The 22,753-nt window shown below is 35.1% G+C and overlaps 1 long non-coding RNA gene across 1 annotated transcript; it reads left to right on the top strand.

Moving 5' to 3' along the window:
- Positions 1-10,978: 10,978 nt before the first annotated feature.
- LOC128025473 (uncharacterized) lies at positions 10,979-12,584 on the top strand. Its single transcript, XR_008186162.1, has 3 exons — positions 10,979-11,111; positions 12,264-12,343; positions 12,493-12,584. It is a non-coding gene; the product is annotated as an uncharacterized LOC128025473 (long non-coding RNA).
- Positions 12,585-22,753: the final 10,169 nt, after the last annotated feature.

The raw sequence follows: 22,753 nt of genomic DNA, 5'->3' as shown, positions 1-22,753 counted from the left end.
ATATTACTATATGGTGTGTGTGTGTGTGTGTGTGTACAAATATATATATATACACACACACACATACACCATAAATTAAGAATCACAAACTACAAAATAACACTGCTACGTAAATACTTCTTCTAAATATTTTGATATTTAGTTTACTATTTTAATAGTAAACTATTTTTACAGTTTAAGTTTTGTTTTAAATACTTTAATGTATGTTATGAGGTTTAAGTTCAACCAGAGTCAACTTAGATAATTGTATAATGTTTCCATACACATTATATTTGTATCCATTCACAAAGCTTTTGTTGATTATCACCTTTATTGTCAGTTCTGAGTACAAAAGTTTAAATTGGATTTCAAGGTTGCATAGGCCTGACCAGATGGATTCAAATGAAGTTTGACCTCAAAACTCAATCTGAATATAGGTGAGGTGGTAATTTACAAGCACTGTTGTAATTTCAAACTGAAAGAACCAGAACAAATAGCAATGGCTTCAGTTGCCAGACAGCTGGCAGCTCACCCCAGCAACAAGTGGCACAGAAGCGTGTGAAGGTCGGGGCGACTGGAGGGTGGCCTCTACATTGCCTGTGTATCCCAGCATGCATTGCCCCATGGTGCCCAAAACCCAGTGACCTTTCAAGATGGCAGCTGAGAAAGATGAAAGGGTTTGTGGGAAGAGTCAGTTAAGATGAACAGGGCTCCTGTGATGTCTTTGATACAAAACTCTTGATTTTTCTCAAACACACCGCTGCGTCTGGGCACAATAGGTGAACATCTGAAAAAAAAAAGGCAGCATGTTTTCTTTAGTATTCATGAATGTGTGTTTCACACTACTGGATTTCTAAATGGTTGTAGATGCATTTATATTTATTTTAGATGCTATACATTGTCTGAAAAGAAATAGTCTTAAATACATTTGCCTTCCATTCACTACTTTATGTTGTTTTGGCCAATGCATTTATTAGACCTGTTCATGCATCTTAAAAGGTTAAACTAATGAGAATGAGAAATGTTGCCTTGCCAATTAATTTATTAACTTTTTTTTTCAGGTAACATTAATTTTGTTTTAAATAATGACAATTTGAAATGGTTTAATTTTAGTTAATTATAATAATTTATTTTTAGACATTTTTAGAAAATAAACATAAAACTGCACATGTAGAGTAAAAAAATCTATACAAATAATGTGCAAAAACGTCAATGTTTAAAAGAAAAAAAAATAGATGGATCAAGATTAAGATGGATCGGTTTCAAATTAAAAATGAGAATTGACACCATAACCTGGTGTCAATGTTGTGCGCTCTGAATAGCATTTTTGTCTAACCTGGAATTATCCATCTGACAGTTATTCAGTCTACACACCTGGCAAACCAGCATCATTAGCTATAAACGTGCTTGATCCCTGTCCAAATCCCTCCGACTAGACTTGTTTATGCAGGCTAACACTTTAAGTTCTCCAATTAAAGTGATCAGACAAACAATGTTCTTGTTCATTTTCCTTAATCCGCTCATGCAGAGGGCTCAGCAGTGAGGGAACGTGACAGTGCCTACATGAAAGTGCTGACGGAATTGACTACAAGAGCTTTGCAAATGATTCAGTAAATAAATTAAAGGATTTTTTTTTTTTTTTAGCACTGATAAAATATTGAGCACATTTTAGGCAAACATCACAACATGCTTTTGCAATGCAGAAAATAGTTCTATAAACCTCAGTCACAGCAGAAACTCAGAAGAGACCGAAGCTCTTTTCTAAGTCTCTAATGCTATTTGGAGATAGAGACAAATGTGTGCATACATATGTGCATACATATATAGAGCCATATTGTGGATCTGAGGCCCCTAGTTTCCCATTGAAACATCCCAGGAAGGGCTCCTGTAACTGAAGAGGGCCGAATGGTCCACAATGGCACCGCTGAGAGATAAAATGAAATCAAAACAAGCTGATGACAGTGATGGCACTTGTGTCCGAATTTGAGACGAGGTCCACCACACCACCCCGCGGAGATATTTCAGAATCTCCATTCCCAAACACACACACATCCTCATGTCCGTTTCGTATATTTGTAACCAGTTGACGACTGATAGCTATATCTTTTCATTCACTTTGCATAACCTACATTTCAACACTGAAGTGAAGCTCTGAACAAGTGAATTATGAAATCATATCTGGGATTACAACGTAAAAGCATTTATGCCAAAAGCAGGGTGAACCTGATTGGTCGGGCCCCCCATCACTCAGTCGTATGTATGGTCTGTCATCTCTGAGGGGGTCTATGTCATTCTCATCCACTATAGGGATCAGTCACGCATCTGCCACCATCCTTTGGAGGCCTACAGAGATATGTTCATAGGCTGGGATTTCTCTGATGAGATGTGCCATCAGGTCCCCTTTACTTGACGGTTATAATGACAACAGTGTCAGGTTCCTTTAAGTGTTGCTCAGGGAAAACTGAGTATACTGAGGCCGGAGCTCTAGGCTATGAAATGATTAGACCACTCTTTCCTCCTTTAAAATCAATGGCCACATCTTTTGCATCGTATCGCACATGACACGACATTCTAAAAATGTGGATTTAAAGTTTAAATAAGTTCAACTTTTTTAAAACTCTTATCGAGACCTTTAGTTTTTTCCCCCCATTCAGGGCCATTCATTGACTACAGGAGTTTTGTCCATTTTCCTAGTCAGCCTTTACTTTTTTCACTTTGTTTAAGGAAGTCCAGGCTTTACCTCAATTGGACCTGTTCTGGAAACATTACACCATAATGGCAGATCTCGAGCAGCACATGTTATTGATTTGAGGCAGTTTCGCAGTCTTGAGCCCTGGCAAAGTAGGATTTCAAAACAATTTCAACAGCTGGATGGTTTACATTTTTGATACTTTGTTGGATCTCTCTGAAATCGAGCTCTGTTGTTCGTTAACTGTAGACGAGGGCATGTATTATCACCTGCATCAATGCAGAGGCGTACAACTAAAAGAGTCAGCATAAATGTTGCTTACACTCCACTGTTGATTTGGAATGGCTAGGCTTCCCAACAAATCAAACTTAAGTACTGCTACTTAGTCATTGTTGCATCTGGAGCTTTCCAAATCTAATTTTGCATTGCAAAGGCAGCATAACAACATGCCATCCCTATCAGATAAACTGTATGTGACTTGCATTTTGTATTAAAGGATAACCCTGTGGTTTCCCATTTTGGCATTTACATTTTTTTTTTCTGAATTTCATGAGTTTCATGCTCTGTGTAGGCCTTTAAACACCTCTGCGCTCCCATACCCGACCCACCACACACACTGGAGCATCTCATTCAGACTGAGGCAGACAGGGCTGAATTGAAGCCCACACTGCTCACATCCAGCTGAGTCATTAAGAACCACATCCTGGGCCAAATCAAACACAGCCCCTGCCCACAGACAGCCGTCGGTCCACTTCCTCCAGCTTAATGTTGGAAGGTATTAAACTGAGCACAGCTACATTTTGGAGAAAACTGTTTTGAAATGCATTCATTAATCTGCACGTGTCAAACAGATGAGTATTGCTGGCTGTTCAGGGATTGAGATTTATGTTCTCTGTGGTTCTGATATTCAAATATCTTTCAGGTTTAAGCATTCGCTAGAGATATGTGCTGTAGTGAAATATGTAAATAGTTTCTTGTGGTGCCCCAGAAAACTGCAAAATGGAGATTAACTCTCACTTACGCAAAATTAACTTGTTATGAGGTGGCATTAAAATATTAGTGTTTACATTCATGCCACCTGACTCTGTTAGTTAGTGTTTCCCCACTAGTCATAACCCTGTTGATTTTGAATCTGTGGCCTTTACCACAGAACACTGAAATTTACACAACTCCACTATACCCTGAAAGAAGACTTCATTTGGAAATTACAAAAGTATAACTTTTTAGCATTACCTGCCATTTATTGGAAAGAATTGGAATCGTAGAGGATTTAATGGTGTGGATTCTGTCGAGTCTTCAAACAAGCTTAACTGTTCCAATAACAATTCTTTTAGTAGGGCTATTTGCAAGGAATAAATATTTGGAAAAAAGAAATCCCATTTCATTGCCAAATGATTCTAAAATTTCAATAAATGAAGTAATTTTTGCAGGACATGTTTACACAGACTTTTTAATGACTCTTTTGCAGGGTTTTTATTATTTTATTTTTTTTTTATCCAATAACTGGCTTTAACTATTTTCTGCAGATAAAAAGGACAAGGGCCTGTACACAATTTCCTTCATGAATAATAATAATAATAATAATAATAATAATAATAATAATAAGTTCTTTATTCAGAGTCAATATAAAATGGATTGAGTATTCAGTGCATACCAAAAAGTGCACTTAACTAAAAATAAATAAATAAATAAATAAATTGTTTATTTATTTATATTTATATATTCCATTTCATTTTGTGGGGATGCATGTTACGAAAATAACCAAGTTAATATACTCATTTGCTTGGGAACCGTACCATACTGGCTGGGGGACTACCGATGAAAATTAGCACTTTTGAGCTAACTCGGGTACATTTACATTGTTTTAATGTTTATTAATGTACACTGTCCCCTTTCAAAAAATAAAGAAATTACTTCAAATTACTACTAGTTGCACTGTATGTTACTAAAAATAACTGACTTATTAGAGTCACTTGCTCTGAAATCTAACAACATTGGTTGCAATATATTCTGATTCTCACTGTAGATCCAGTAGCAGCCCCACTGAATAATTATGTTAGTAAGCAAAGTTGAAAGAGCCTGTCAGAGTATACGGCATTTCATTTGTATCAGCAGCAGAATTAAAGGTCTGAGCACTGTTAAAGGAACCCGAACAACATAAAGTAAAACACTGGACTATAGGCCTTTATTGTTCCTTGCTTTTCTTTGACTTGCATTTAGTGGCCTTCAAAAGTTACAAGTAGAAACAAACTTTTAGTAGGACGTGGCCTTTGCATTAGATGTGCCAGATGTATTTCATAAGTCATTTGCAGCCTGTCTCATAACATTACATTTTCCCAGGATTTATAGAACAGGCACCTATTACAGGGCATTTTTCCTCCTGTCTTGCATTACTAATCAACCTGTAAAACTCACACTGCTGCACCAGAGTGGCATAGCAAAAATAAACGGTGATCAGCCGGGCGTCTAGAAACTTTGGGCACAATGCCCATATGCTCAGAAGTGCCATAAATAATGACAAAACCAAATCAACTGATGGATGAATGAATAACTAATTTTGTGCAGAGTACGACTTCATCAGTAGGAGCCGAGGCTTGGCTGGTTAGCATGGTCTGGTTAGCCCCTGCTGGCACATGCCGCAACTACACCAGTTTGTGGGTATTAGTATATGAATATGAACTTTGCTAACTATTCATGTTTTAGTTTTTGGGGCTGCGGGAAAGATAACTATTGAGCTATAGAGAGAGCCACGGGTTAAAGAAAGAAAGAATTGCAAGATATAGATTCACAATTCTGAGAAAAAAATCAGAAATTTGAGATATGAACTTGCAATTGTGAGGAAAAAAAGGTCAGAATTATGAGATAGAAAGTCACATTTTAATTAAAGTTGAAAAGTCAGAATTCTGAGTTTTAACCTCACAACTAGGGCTGCACGATATTGGGAAAAATGTCATTGGGAAATTTTATTTTTTTGCGATATATATTGCGATATGAAATCTAATCTATTTTTTCTTACAAACAAAAATGGGGTGAGCAGATTTTACATTCTCATTTTCAATTAATTAAACATCGACACCATCGTGTCAATTGATTAATATGCGCGAGGGAGAGAGAGCAAGACAGCGCTCGTGTTGTTTGAAGCGCTCTCTCTCCCTCTGTCTCTCCCTCTGTCTCTCTCTCTCTCGTGCTCTCTCTTTCGCGCTTTCTCTCTCGCGCTCTTTCTCTCGCGCTCTCTGCGAATCACATTCGTCACGGGCCGGGGAGCAGCTGGCCCGTACAGTTAATGAAACGGATCAACTATGACAGCCTACATCGCACATCCTGCGATGTGACTATCGTTGATTCGTACATCGCGATATCGATGCTTAAACGACACATCGTGCAGCCCTACTCACAACTCAGATAAAATTTTGAATTTCAAGATGTACAAGATTTCCTCCCACATCTCACACATACTTATATGTATATACACATATATATATATATATTTATGTTTTATTTTAAGTAAGCATGCTTCATTAAAATGATCTTTAAAAAAAATGTCTTGTGAGGAACGACCATTTCTATTTGTGAAAAGTGACACCAGAAAATCATGCTTGTGTGTCACATTAAACTCATATCTTCTCCGGTCTGTAATTGTATGTGACAAAATAAAACAAACAGAAGGACAAAAGCAGATCTGTGTCTTTAACCATGGATCAGCATCTATCTATCACGCACATTTCAAATCCCACACTGGGGAATCAGGGATGACTGCACAGAGCTCTTCTTGTCTGTTTGATTTCCTTTGCATAAGACATGCTTCTCACATGACCAGAAAACAGTCGTGTCCTCCAGCAGCTGGACCGGACAGGTGGGAGCCCTCCCTCTCATTGGACAAATTCAGTAGCCAATGCCTACCTACACAACTCTGAAGACAAGGGGTCTAATTGGTTTAAGCTGAGGATAGATGAAGGAGAAAATGTTCCAGAATGAACTTGAGACATTTACCCAAGGTGCCGACAGTCAAGTGGGGGACGGCTGGCACTCGTAATAGTACACACATTCGCTCTGGAAGGCATGAAGGGGTCCATTAGAAATTCAAAAACAGCTTTGTAAAATCGCAATTAACTATTCACCAATTGTGTCTCACAGCTGGTCTGTTTGAAGTCTTTTACTGAAAAGCACTTATTTTCATACAGTACATCGTTCAGCAGGTCAGTTAAAATCACATAAATAAAATTATGATAAAGAACAGTAAGGTTAAATTTGACATACCTGTAATAGAAAATCCATTTCTATTTTTACATACTGTATTTATGTTTCATCCAACACATTTAGTCTTCCATTTCAAGTAATCATGATGTGCTTTGATGATAAATATTGTTTAAAATGCATTTTATCTCTTAATTGTGTTTTAATTTAGTCTTTGGCTAATTTTGGTTTTTAATTTTGGTTTTATTATTTCTTTATATATTAAAAGCTCAATTTGTGTTTTGAATAAAAAAATAATATGAAAACGATTATACAGTAAATACATAATACAATTATATTTGATAAAATAGGTAATACATTATTTGAAAAAATCTACTTTATTATGGATGATTTTGGATAGCTAGGTTCATTTATGATCATTCATGCTGTGCTTGATAATTAATATAAAGCTGACTTTATATATCATGTAGAGTTGTCTAGAATGTGTGGTCTGACATTTACGATAAAACTAAACTCACTTAAACTCAGTGATTTATATTTTATATATATGTGATCCTGGACCACAAAACCAGTCTTAAGTCACTGGGGTATATTTTAGCAATAGCCAAAAAAACACTGTATGGGTCAAAATTAGGACCATTAATAAAAAAACATTAGGATATTAGGTGAAGATCATGTTCCATGAAGATTTTTTGTAAATTTCCTACCGTAAATATATCAAAACTTAATTTTTGATTAGTAATATCCATTGCTAAGAACTTCATTTGGACAAATTTAAATGCGATTTTCTCCGAATTTCTAATAGTTGTATCACGGCCAAATATTGCCCTATCTTAACAACCCATACATCAATTTGAAAGCTTATTTATTTAGTTTTCAGATGTTTTAGAAATCAATTTAGAAAAAAAAAAAATTGTTTCCCTTTACAAAGCAATGGGGATAGTTATACAAAAGTTTTGATGTCATATTCCTAAATGGAGTAGGAGCCAGAACCACTAAAATCTCTTTGATGCAAGGGGTTTTCCATAACCAGATCTGGGGACCGAATCTAGTGACAACAGGGCTTCTCATCATTATGCAATTAAGAGGGTTTCTCTCTCTCCCTCTCTCTCTCTCTCTCTCTCTCTCTCTCTCTGGCTGTATAACTTACTCAAATAGAGTGTCTGGAATAATTAGGGCTCTAGTCTTGTCTGGTTTAGACGAGCCAGACTGTCTGCCAAGAGACGCTTAAAAAAATAATGGAAAGCTTGAATTTAATGGAACAGTTCAGGGACAGTGACAAGAAACACACACAGTTTGTAAGGATAATGTGGCCAAAACCAAAGACTCTTTGAGTTAGAAAGTGGTTCCTCCAGCAGAACTGAGTGGCATCACTATAAATCTATAATGAGTACTCAATCCAAGTACAAAATCCAAATCTCCAGTCTTGCTCTAAGAGCTTCATGTTACCATGTGATGATCATTACCATGCCCATTGGCTAAGTCAGAGGTCAGAGTAGGCCGTGACCTTGAGGTCAAGCCCTCATTAGGCCACTGCTGGTCAGCCATGACTGATTACCTGACAGCCTAATCAGTGAACAGAACAGGTTAATGTAGGTCTGCATGATTAATTAAATTTGATTCATTGCGATTGTCATGCACATTTTGACAGTAAAGCCAGTTCTGTGATTAGTAGTCAATCTCCATCACCTGCTTTCAGGTGGAGCACAGCATTTACTACACAGAGCCGTAGTTCTCTGACAAGCTATGCAATATCACATTCATAATCATAAAATTTTCTCAGTGAACTACAGCTCTGTGTAATAAATGCTGTTCTATCTTAGAGCACGTGAAAATACCAGATTTAATAACATGTTTTTTACTCCAAACTTACTTCATAACGTCACTCGAGTTTTTGAAATAAATGCGTCTTTGAGATGATTCTTTGTGTCTTCTTAAACAGAATAAATAAGGCACACAATATTGTATTGTAAATTTCATTCTAAGCAGTGATCATGGCGATTAGCATATAATTATAGAAATACTTTTATTATGATTATTATGAATATTATAATAAGAAGAACCAGCCTGTCCTCCAACCAATACGCTTGTATAAGTCGTTTATCCAAATCCCTGAAATACGACCCATCACATCGTATACTACAATTGCGCCCCTATCGGCAAAAGGTCGTTTTCATATTAATGTTTTGTACTCTTTTATTTGCACTCTGGTTTGCGTTTCGTGTAGCTCAGTTAGTAGATTATTGCGTTATACCTTGATATGTAATTATGCTATCATGGGTTCGATCCCAGGGAACGGACGTGCACGAAAATGAATATGCTCAATAAATCATAATTTAGCATGATTTCTGTGAGGGTAAGGTTTAGGGATGGGGTTAGGTGTGGTCATTCAAACGAATAAGCCACCTAGTAAAATATGTAGGAAATACTGTGAGATCGGTGTAGAACGCCCACACATTGAATTTAAATAAACGTGCGTTTTGATTGGTAATGACGTAATACGTCAATTCATGATGACAGACGTAACGCGATACTGTCATTATTATTTTATGCCTGCTAGAGGGCGCTTAACTTTAAAACGTAAATATAGGTCGTAATAAATGCTTGCACAAATGACCTATATGGTCGTTTTTTGTTGGAGGACAGGCTCCTTCTATTTATTCAGATGCAGCTATTTTCAGCATTTCCTGGATTTCTCTGGCCTTTGGATGGATATTTACTGCTGATCACAGAACTGTGCTTCACTGAAAAATACGCATGACAATCGCAGCTTCTGCCTAATCGCAATTTATTATCTTTGCGATTTAATTTTGATTAAGTGTGCAGCCCTAGGTTGATGTATGTATTAGAGCCTCTGGTGTCATGCATAGACATATGAGCCAAACGCGGATGGCAGCGCACCATCAGGACATCAACGCTAGCAGCGGGTGACTATATATATGACCTTAGCACTCACTAGCACACACACCATACTCTCCTGCCTAAAAAAGCTCCAGTTATATATTTCTGGCAGTCACAAGAGTATTCTTCATCCTGGACTTGACGACAGGTCTATACTAAAAATGCACTCTTCAGAAACTCTCCTAAGGAATCTTCTTCTCTAATGTGGTTACAAGAGAGAGTGGTTTGTTCGCCCTATCAGCGGGTCGGTTCGCTTGTACCAGTTGGGGCTTTTCACGGATCAGGGTGAACCAGCAGATGGCGGAGATCTTAAAGGCCCGCGCGGGTCCCCTGGCTGTACTCCATTCCAGTGCTCCAAAGAGTTAAACAGAGGTTATCAATCTTACTTCCAGTCTAGTGTATATAATTTCCGGTAATACTTTAGTATAGGGTCCAATTCACACTAATAACTAGATAGATAGATAGATAGATATTATCTATCTATCTATCTATCTATCTATCTATCTATCTATCTATCTATCTATCTATCTATCTATCTATCTATCTACCCATCTATCTGTCTGTCTGTCTGTCTATCTATCTGTCTATCTGTCTATCTAGTTTTCATTCTATCTATCGTTCTATTAATTGTTATGAATTCTGTCTGTCCATCTGCCCATCTACACATTTCTAAATTTTTTATTTTTTTATTTTAGTTATAATATTTTCTTTAAATTGAAATTCATTTCATTTCAATTCAGATTGAAATTGAAATTCTGCATCTAAATCGGAGTTCAGAAATTCTTAATTCATTTTTGAATGGTGAAAAACCCTGTTGGGTTGATAAAGCCTGATAAACAAATTGCAGGACGGTTGGCTCAAGCTAACAGGAAAACGAAACCATTCGGATTAAAACACAGCTGCCTTGTGTAAACACAGAACGCTTGCTGTGGATTTGGGACAGGGCCACATCTGAAACCAACACACAAAACTATTTTTACCCAGCTGACAACTGGAAAAGCACTTATCTTTGTAAAAGTCAAACTGTATCGTTTTCCATTATTTAGAGGCGTTTTATGACTACTGTGAGGCTCAAGGGTGCTAATTAAAATGGAATTTGGTGCCTTCTACTACATTTCGCGACAAGGTTCTGCTGTGCATTTGTCAGATGGTGGTAACCATGCTTTCTCAGTTAGACAGTATAAAGCTGTCATTAGCTTTTCACTGAAGGAACAAATACTGTGTCGACCGCCAAATTCTCTTTCTTCTGGGACATGTGCAGCTCTGAAACTCTCTTAGTAGTGTTTTTGTTGCATGGTTCCATGGGTAAATGACGGCATGAAGGATTTCGAGCTGACACCCTAATAATGTGAGTCTGTTTTCAACCATTTTCTCTGAATGAATAGACACTCCTGCCTGTGAGAACTCTGTTTCGTTTGGGCAAACTTATAATGGCAAACAATTGGTCTGGAAGAGATCAAGTGATCAGCTGAATAAGTATCTACTTAAAATGAAATGTGTCCACACTGGAACAGCAGTCTTGATTTAACAGGATGTTTCGGTCAATGATCAGTAGACAGAGGGGACGTTTGTGTCTGAACGTCTCGGTATAATGACCTGCATTCACATGAAGCAAATAAATCTGATGAGGTTAATCCAACCATTTTTCCGAATTAAAATGATTTAAATACTAAATATTTTGATTGGAAACTGCCAAGATGTGACGATTAATGTAATCATTTAATTAAGATTTTTACTACTTCCCTGCGGGATATTATGTAGTGGTTTTTGAAAGATTAGCTAAAAATTTTACTATAAAACAAGAACTGCAATGATATGATTAGATAAATGAGAAAATGAAATTAACCAAATGAGATACTGAGAAAATGTATGTATAATAAAACATTTCATATACTGTATATTTAGTATAATACAAAACTGTATTTTTATTTATTATGATTATTAATGTTTATTACTATAAACAATAATTATTTTATATATTTAAAACATCTAAGTGTAAAATATTTCATACAAATTAAAATGTTTTGTTATTTATTCATATAAATTAAAATAAAGCAGAAAATACTGAGAAAATGTATATAATAAAATAATCCATATATTTCTTAGCCTTGCAACTGTATTTTAGTTATAATAACTGTTTATTACTATATATAATAATTATTTGATATTTTATAGGTTTCAAACAGTAAGTATAATATGACCACAATATACACATACATATATTAGTTATTAGTAAAAAAAAAAAGGTAAATAATTAAAACTATAGTTATAATATTTGTTGTTATTATTGTGTTTTCCTTTTCTTTCTTTATGACAAGAAACGTTTTATTCGCATCTGGTTTCATTGTATTTGCACGGCATGTCACATACTTTCGCAACAACCATTAAAAATTTATATTCAGGCAATATTTCATTTCCACGTGTCCATGCTGAGATCACCACTGTGAAGAACATTGTGGAACATTGCCAATGGCACATCCTATTTTTTTTTTCTTTCAAGCCCGCCATCCGTTCCTGCTGGCTACAAAGCTGCCCTGCTATGAGGAGCATTTCCTGCTCCCCCAGCAGCCGTGGTCTCAGGTAAGAACCCATTACAAGACTGCTGAGTTTGCTGAGACAGAAAGGAAGATGGTGGTTGCTCTTCAGGTACCTGGCACAGTCTGCGGGTGGTATTGTTAAAAAACAAAGGCTAGACAAAGAAAATTCATGAGCGACGTCTACATTTCCAGGAAGACGCTTATGGAACAGACACAGTTTGTTCTGGTTTACCAGGGAAGCTGAGCAGGGGGCAAATAAATCTAATGGTTAAAAGAGGAAGCTACTGAATGACATCTGTTCATCAACTTCATACTAGTAAGTCTGCAATTAACCATCAGGCATCATCATCTGTTTTAGTAACTGTGTGTTTTAGGCCAGACATTAATAATAGCGTGCGGCTGTGATTATTGTAAGATTGTGAGTAGAATACCTTTCTGTTGCACTACAAAGCTAGATTATAAATATCAAAAGGGTTTGATGTTTATACAGAAAAAAAAAAAATCTGTCTAGCTGTCTAATAGGACTCAAGATGATCAATGTTGAAAAAAAAAAAAAACATCTGGTCTATGTTTGTTGGATACAAACACAGTCAGTGTTAGTCAATTTCTTGGCTTCCTTGAGAAGTATCTTTTTAACAGGGCATTGTATCTTTTTCAGACTGTGAGCTGCCAGAGACGGTTTGCAGGCCAGATATGTGAACTACAAGCAGAAGATAAGCTTTCATTTATGCTTTTCTATTTTTTTCTAAATTTCCTTATATATGCCCTTTATATTCTCCAAGATTGTTTGAATTATTTATTATTTATTATTAAATGTGTGTGGTCTTTCATTTCTTCAGTGTTTTGTTCTTTACTGTGCTTGACCAGCATTTTACAGCTGATTTTAAATGTTCAATGCATCAAGAAAAAAAAAAGTGGATGATAAAACATTTAAGATGGACTATTTGCTGTCTTTTCTGGTCTGTTTTGTTCCTCTTGTCTGTTCCAGGTTTAATGGGCATCAGCAGTGAAAAGCGAGTATAAGACTGATGTCAATAATCAATAAAGACTGCAAATCATCCGCTCTCTTAAGATTCATTCTATTCTGATTACTATCTTCTGCTCTTGTTAACCATTAAATCAGTCAATTAAGAAGAAGATCAAAATAAAATGATAATGAAATGTAGGATAGTTTTTTACTCACAGATTGCAATCTACTTTCATTTACCCTTGACTTGACTATGGTAACATTTATGACCTCTAATATAAACAATTTTGTAGTTTATCATTTAACAAATTCAGATCAGTCTCTGGCAGAGACAGGAACAATATTTGTAGAGGCTAGAGTATAAACCACTCGAGATTCAAATGAAATCTGTGCTTTTCACTACAGTACACATAAAGCCATTCCCTGGATTACAGAAGGCCCTTAAACTGGATGGGTGTTCTCAGGATATATCTGTGAATCAGGTGACTTGTATTTGTTTTTAGCGCCAATAACTCAAGTGTAATACTCTTGGCTACTTCCTTGGCTTGTCACTTGGAACATGTTAAAAATGTGAATGTGAAAAGAAACACTTGGAAAATGGAAAACTAAAATGGCAATAATTGTTGCAGAGAGACTGGGACAGTGCATAAAATCCAGATCAGACAGCACACAGAGAGAGTTGTTAGTGAGCTTGAGATGAAAGCTTATTTGGATTGGCCTGGGTGTCCATAAAACTGTTTTTATTTCCTTTATTCCTCATCAGTGCTGTAATGAAAGGCACAGATCTTGTGGCTCTGGTCAAACTCACTCTGAATGATTGAATACCTTGGCTTTTCTTCACTTTTCCTTTAAGTCTTTTACACCAATTTACATGACCGGTTCTTCATCTTCTTAGTCACATCCCACCCTGGACCACCCACAGCACAGTCACTGACCATTTGATAGATCCTGCGCACAACATTGGAAAGCAGTTGCAATAATCACCAGATCCAGTCAGACTGCCTGAATTAATATCAGTGTTGTGCGTCATTCAGTATTCAACTGAGAATGACTTTAAATTCTGAATTTGATTTGTGGTATGAAATACATGGAAAAGAAAGAAAGAAAGAAAGAAAACCTGTCTGGAGTGGTACCTTTGTAAAAGCTACACCATTGTATCTTATTCTACCTTAAGTATCAGTACCTTAAAAGTACATATTAGTACCTCAAGTGTACATATTACATTTTAGTACCTTTATAAATAAAATTATAATAATAATTTCCTGTGTAGGATTCAGAACTGCAATTTGCATTTGAATAAAAGTTCAGTTAAAATGAACTGAAATTCATTTTTATTTTCATAATTTAATACAACTATTTTTATTATTTTGAATTAATTTTGTAACAGTAAATGCAACATTGACAACAAGCAATGCAACAAGACAAATGTTTTTCAAACAAATAGCCTTGATAAAATCTTTAATAAAAAAATAATATATTGTTGGGAAGCAAAACTTAAAAACTCAAAATGTATTAATATTATTATTATTATTATTATTTTGTGGAAGAACACTTGATTTCCCAGAACACAGTGCCTCAGTAACTTCCTCTACCTGTCAATCCAATTCAGCTTCCTGTGAGTCATGGCCAATTCAATTAAAATTCTCTTTCGAATATTGAAAGGCATCCAATTCTTCAATTCTGAATTAATTATAAATATAAACATATCATAAATTCTGAAATTATTATAAAATAAATGTGCACAAGCTCAGAAGATAATGTTTGCATTCATTTTAACAGCATCTTAATAAGATCACCCTGGACCTGCAAACAATCCACTGCTCCTCTTCCTCAGCATGCTTCACCATCTACATTCAGTTGCTTTACCCAGAGATTTTACAGCTGCTGTCGTGTACAAATGGTCTGAGGGACTTCTCAGGATGTGGACTAACAGCTCTGGTCTGTTTGAACAATGCGATAAAGAAGAGAGGTTAAATGTGCAGGAAAGTAATTCTCATCCTCATTCCAGTGGAGAGACTAGATCCAAAGAGCCCATCCTTTAGTATCACTTAGCCCTAGGGCAACATTATTAGAGGGCTTTAGTCCAGATACTGTCAGGGGTGAAGATGTGAAAGTGATTTTCCACTTGTGTGATGAGAAAGAGATGAGCTGCTCTACAGAGGATTGATGTAGAAGTAGCCAAACCAGCTACTATTGATTTGAACCAGGAGGCTGTTGATCGGAATGTGAAATCTCTGGAAGTTCTCTGAGTGAATGTCCCCTGAATGGATGTTGTACATTATGGAGCATTTGCAATGCTCTACTGTACAGTATAAGGAATTCTATGGAAGTCAATGTCCATAGAAAGAAAGAAAGAAAGAAAGAAAGAAAGAAAGAAAGAAAGAAAGAAAGAAAGAAAGAAAGAAAGTGTATTCAGAGAAAAAAAGGTTGTAAGATCTAAACTTCAGAATTCTCTGGCTTTGGCCAATTCTCAAATAAAAATTTTCAGACCAGATAAGAATTTCTTATTCATTTAGGCAAATTTGCATGTGATTTGGCATGTGTAGTGCAAAATAGTAAGTTCAATTGTCTACAATTTACACAATAACGCAATACACAATAAGTGAAACTCTTTACAAATTCTAATCATTATCTCAACTTCTAAACACTCAACTTCTTTCACTGTGAGAGATATCGTGCATTGGTCAATTTACTGACACAAATAGGTTTTAAAGTATAAATGTTTTGTTTGAGTTATACACTTTGTAGACAATAGACAATAGAGTTGTGACATCCCAAATAACAGTTCATTTTACTAACAGTTTAGAGAATGTTAATATTGTTGCAAAAAAAAAAAAAAAGTATGCCAAGGCGATAAATAAGTGCAATGACATCAAACTTATTTACAGATTTACCTAATTTGACAATTTCATTCTGTTCTGTGTGATTTCTTGTGCAGTATTCGAGTCATTTTGAAAGATTTCATCACTTTACACAAGCCTTAACTTTAAAATGTTCTTGTGTCATCATTTAATCAATACTTAATCTTTTGGGGAAAAAGAAAAAACTGTAACTAATGTATTGGATATTTATCTGCCTGTTATGTCTTTCATATTATTGATAACTTTAACGCATGTATATAGATGTGATTGGGGTGGAATTTGTGTTTTCAGAGTTCTCTTTTTTTTTTTTTTTTTTTGGGGTACATCAGAGAACAAACTCTTTCACCAGAAGCATCTGGATGTATGAATGGCAGATGAGGGACGTTGAGATATCTGCTTTTTTTGCGGGGGGGGGGCAAAAATATCACAGCTCATTTGTCAACCTTGTATTCCCATGATAATGCATGAAAAGAAAGTGGAGGTCTGTTATTCCGTTCTGACATGCCAAACGTCATGATGCATTGTTGCACGATAAAATCCCTCATACAGATCTCACTTTAGAGTTGTGTCCATTGAAAAGCTTCTCAAGAATTCATGCAGAACTGAAAACGCTACAGTCAATTTAGATAATCGCGATTTATATATGTATATATTATTACAAAAGACTATTTCAAATAAATTCTGTTCTTTTAAACTTTCTATTCAAAGAATCCTGTAAAAAAAAAAAAAGTTTCACGGTTTTCACAAAAATATAAATCAGCACAAATATTTTCAACAATAATAACTAAGAAATGTACCCTGAGCAGAAAATCAGCATATTAAAATGATTTCTGAAGGATCATGTGACACTTTCGTCTAAAATAATGATGCTGAAAATGCAGGTTTGCATCAGATGAATAAATTATATTTTAAAATATATTAATAAAGCAAGCAGTTAATTTAAGATGAAATAATATTTCCCAATATTACTGTATTTAGATCAAATAAATGCAGCTTTTTGGGGCCATGGCTTTGAAAAATGCAAGATGAGGGCAGTCAAATGGGAAAAAACTGCAAGGTCTCGATACATGTTTTCTCAAAGTTGAACTCAAGCGCTGTGCTTTTAGAACACTGTGTCATGCACAAGACACTACAAAAGACGCACGGCATGAGTGCAATGGTCAAGTATACCTACTAAACGCATTCATGTAAAAGAAAAAAAAAGTAGACTGGAATTGCATCTTGGTGTGCCTATGACTTCTTTTAAAAAAACATGCATCTCACATCAAACAAACTGTCTAAAGCTGGTGTGTTTTAGCTTGTGTGAGCTGTTATGTACTGTATAAACATTCAGCTTTAATATCCATCACTCTCAGTTTATTTCTAGACTTAGAAAGTGGATGCAAGTGTCTGCGAATGACATTACACCTCAGACAGGAAGAGTGTGGAACAATGATGACTTTTAAGAGAGTTGGACTTGTTAAAATGTCTGGCTATCTTATATCTATCTCAGAAACATACCCAACACGCTCTGCCTTTTGCATGTTCATAAAGACTTTTGCCGTTGGAATCCATCTCACTCACGCCATTGGAATAAACACCGAATTAGAAAGTTCTGCCAAAAGTGCCATTGGGGAAAATGAGATGTCATAATTCACGTGAATTTATAACAAAGCCGTGTCAGGCGTGAATGAATGATGCTGAATTTATTCATACACATCATTTGTGGATAAGTAACTGGTCTTAATTGAAACCATCTCAAGCAAGTCAGCTCATTGCGTGTTGGGTATAGTCAAACAGGGCATGATGGGTTCCAGTCCCATAATGTTCAGTGAAATATGAAGAGCACTTTCAAAGGGGGATTTTTAGGTTTTGTGGTGAGGTTTTGATGGAGACTGAGTCTCCTTTGCATTTAGGCAGTTATGCTGCATTTGGGCTTGTGGAGACTAGTTTCATGCTGGACCTTATCACATGACACAGCTCTTTAGTATCTCTATTGTTTCTCTTATACCTCATTTATATTAAACAGAAAGCAGAAAACTCCTGTTTGTTTGTTTTATTTTCTACAGTTTCAACAGATATTAGGTATTTCTTACAATGTACTCAGATGTTTTATAATAATAATAATAATAATAAAATGTCATTATGAATAACTGTCTTATCTGTTTTTCTCTTTTTTTCTGTATTATCTGTGTCTATTTTTATTTTTATGAGAACTTTAGGGAAAACATCTGAGACAAAGTTGATAGTTCAATGCTAAATGAGAGCTATATTCTCTTGAGTCTCCTGAGCAATGAAATGAAATTATGTTAAATTAGATTAGAAAAGGTCCAATTCTAGTTAACAAACCATTAACTACCGTTAACCATTAACTTTGCTACTTATTAATAGTAAGTAAAGTAGTTGATGTTAAGTTTATGCATTGGGTAGAATATGTAGAATATGGTCATACAGAATATGTGTTTTATAAATACTAATAAATAGCAAATATGTTGATAATAGGCATGCTAATAAGCAACTATAGTGAGAATTGGTCCCTATACTATATAAGTGTTAAAAAAAAAATATAATATAATATAATATAATTTGGGAAGAAAAACTTAGAAAATTGCATTGTTAATTATTAAATGTGGCATTATTAAATGTCACCAATTTGCTTTGGGTAATTTATTGTGCTAGGAAAATTTAATTGATTTTTATATTTGTCTCATTTATATTTTTTGTCACACTTTATATTTGACTCATAAAACCTCAAAAAAAAAAATGTATCTCAGAAATATCTCACAATGTGCTAAGATGGTTTGCAATCAAAAATTAGATTTCATTATGAACCAGCTGTCTTATCTGCATCTATTTTTATTTCATTTTAGCAGAACTTTAGGAGAAAAACGTATTCAGTTGATATTCAATGAAACCTAACAAAGAGCTAAATAAATTCCCTTGAACCATAAATAAGTTAAAAGACAGAAAACATAAGGACATGAAATTATTAATTGTAAACAAGTGCTATTGGTGATTTATTCTGCTAAGCGAGTTAAAGAACATTGTAGTAAAAACACAACCACATATCGATTTTTGGCCCAACTCATAAAACCTAAAAAATCTCAAACCATTGTTGTGCATCACCTTCATGTGGCCGTCTCGCTTTGTTTCTCATTCTTTCTTTCTCTCTTTACACATATATACATGAAACGCCCATGTCTGTTTTTCGACCCAGTGTACATGCCTATCAATCTCTATGATATATTTGAGTGGGAGATAAACCTGCACCCAGTCAGCCTGTGTGGCTCGAGCTCATTGGTGGCCTCCTCTCTCGTTTGTCTTTGACAGCCGCCTGTCGTTCACCACCAGCGCTATTCATCTCAGTGTCAGTCACTAAACAGGAAGTCCCACGGTGAAGACCTGCTCATTAATGTAGATCTGATCATGGCCAGACAAAAGATGGAGTGTGTGGATGCCTTTTCCACTCATGGCCCAGGTGAGAAACTGTCTCACATTAGAATTGTCTAACAGACAAAACACAGCTGGCTGAACCCGAGAAATGAAATGGATGAGGAAATAATATGCAAATCTGTCAATATGCCATTTAGAATGAACAAACCCACAAATGCGACAAAAATATAAACCTAAGAAAACCTAGTAGCCACAGATACCTTCTAAAACGCAAACAAATTGCTGCAATATTTTCCTACAACAAATACTTTTCTGGCTTCAAAATAACAGACTTAATAACTAAACTGTTGAAACAGCACAATAACAAAAATTTAGCATTAGATCTGAACTATTGAAATATCAAGCAGACGTTGTTAAAAAAAATTACTAGAAGCAGGCATTTTCATGTAGTGGGAAGAAAAATATGGCAGGCAACTGAACCGTCTGATACTCATACATTTTTGATAAAAAAATTTTTTTAATGATGACCTTTAAACAGAGAGACAAAGCCAGGAGGAAAGAAAATACTTTCCCCACTAATACAATCAGTCTCACACAACTAATAGTTAAGTAAATACATAAATAAAAATCTATCAGTATTTACCCTCATGTCATTATTTGAAACCTGATGACTTTGTTTCATTTTCAGAGCACAAAAGAATTTCAAAATAATTAAAAGAATGTTTCCACTGTTTTGCCCATAAAAAAACTCACTGCATTAATATATATATATATATATATATATATATATATATATATATATATACACACACAGTAGCATAAATTTCCATTTTATTTTATTATAATATTTCTCATACATAATGTATACTATTTATTTTAGTATTGTTTACACAATATAAGAATTGTTTACAAATATTTTATATGAAAAAGAATGTATATTTTTATACTTCTGTTATAAAATTTATTTAGTAAAATGTTTTATATAAATTATGCAAATAACTGTTATAAATAATATAAATTATTATTAATAATAATATAAATTATATTATTTAGTATATATATATATATATATATATATATATATATATATATATATATATATATATATATATATATATATATATATATATATATATATATACATACACACACACACACACACACACAAAGATGAATATCACTTTCGAAGTAGCTCTCCCCAACACTGGTAGCACCTTACATTTGTATTTGGTATTATTCATTGAATGAATGCCTGAAATGGTTGACTGCTTCACACATTTCCGATTTGAATTTCGATATGTTGTCCCACCGACATCATGAGATTTTTATGGAATCATTGCTTTCAGACCTAAAATAAAATCTGGTTCATCTGAGGTACAGCCGAGAGCTGAAAAGTCCATCCATAAGTCACTTGTGGTTTGATGATGTTTGGTTTGCAAATTGATTTTTGATGGATGTTCATTTAAATACCCTTAAGAGACCTGCTTATTACATTCACCATGCAAGTCCACCACCACAAAGCCAAGACATACAGCAGGCCTGCATTTTATTTTTTCGTCAGAGTCACGGTTGGAAGCCTACTTTGTTATTTACACCTTTATTAAAAACATGCCTTCACTTTTCTACCAGTGATCCCCTCTCCAACTCTTTTTTGTTTGTTTTTGTATCTCAAACATTTCAACACAGCCATCTCCACCACTCTTTCTATCTATCTATTGCTCTCTGCATCAGGCGATGTGAAATATATTCATTATAACTCACTGTTTGACCCCTCAGTGCTTTTAGAAGCTGTGTTATCCGTCCTCACGCTCTGTCCCTGTTCACCCTGCGCTCACAGCACTTCTTCTCTGGATCACAGCCAAACAGGCCAGCCTTAAAAGGTTTCCCACTTACTGGCGTGGACGCTGACAAAAATGGGGTCAAGTTTGAAGTGCTCGTCTTATCTCTTTTAAGCCAGCCGCATTCTGGTGGCTTCAACACTATTATCACTTGTCTGACCATTTATGATGAAAGCTGCATGGGGAAATATTGCGTTTGGCAGTGAAGCAGGGATTTTACTGTGGCCAGGAAAAGCGCCTCATCTGGCCATGCCTGTTTTCTTTCATTTTCAAAGGCTGTGTGAGAGAGAGAGACAGGAAGAAGAGACAGACAAACAAAAAAAGAGTTTACTTCCTAAACTTCTCCTAAGTTAAGTTCCTAAATTTATCATTCAACAACTCATCTAACAAACTATATACACTAGTGTTCACAAGTTTGGAGTTGGTAAGATGTTTTATTTGTTTCTGAAAGAAGTCTCTCATGTTCACCAAGGCCGCACTTATTTGATCAAAAATACCCCCAAAATTGTGACATTTTATTACAATTTAAAATAACTGTTTTGTGTTGTAATATATTTTTAAATGTAATTTATTCTTCATGCCAAAGCAGAATTTTTTGGCAGCCATCAATCCAGTCTTCAGTGTCACATGATTCTCCAGAAACCATTCTAATATGCTGATTTGGTGCTCAATGTATTTATTTTTTTGTAGGAACGTTCGAAAGGTCAGAATGTATTCGAAATAGAAAACTTTTGTAACATTAAAAAGTCATTACTGTCACTTTTCACCTATTTAATACAACCTTGCTGAAAAAAAAAGAAATAAATTATAAAAATAACTTCTGAATAATAGTGATTTTAGGGATTTCTTTTTCATAGGTTATATTGATATGTCAGTAGGAAAAGTGTCTGAAAGTGTCTTCATGAGTGAATCATTAAATCATTCATTCAGAAACAAAACACAAAACAAATGACTGTCTATGAGTGACCCACTGAATCATTTACTTATTACATCTAATTTATTCAAAAACACAGTTTTATATGGAAACAAGTGACTGTCCCTAAAAGGGACATTCATTCAAATGATTGATCTAATAACAGTGATTCATTCAGGAATAAAATAAGTTATTGTCCTTAAGAGTGACTCACTGAGTCATTCTCTCAACTGATCTTGAGAAAAGAGGCACACAACTCCTTTAAGGCAGCAACACTTCACCCGCTCAACAAATAACTGTTGGAGGCTGTAAAGGTGAAAATCACACATATTTCAAAATACCTGGATTAATTGGCTTTGATTTACTTTTCAAAGTCCATCTACCTCCTCAGGGACTCATAAAGGTACCCAGCATCATCTGAATAATGGGCTGATCACTGAGAAGAAAAGAACAGAACCAAAGGGCTTTTGGATAATAATGATTTCATCAGCCCTCTAAAACA

The sequence above is a fragment of the Carassius gibelio genome, chromosome A12 (genome assembly GCF_023724105.1).
Source record: "Carassius gibelio isolate Cgi1373 ecotype wild population from Czech Republic chromosome A12, carGib1.2-hapl.c, whole genome shotgun sequence".
NCBI classification, from domain to species: domain Eukaryota; kingdom Metazoa; phylum Chordata; class Actinopteri; order Cypriniformes; family Cyprinidae; genus Carassius; species Carassius gibelio.
The sequence above is the reverse complement of the archived record's forward strand: the minus strand, read 5'-3'. Positions and strand labels throughout refer to the sequence as shown.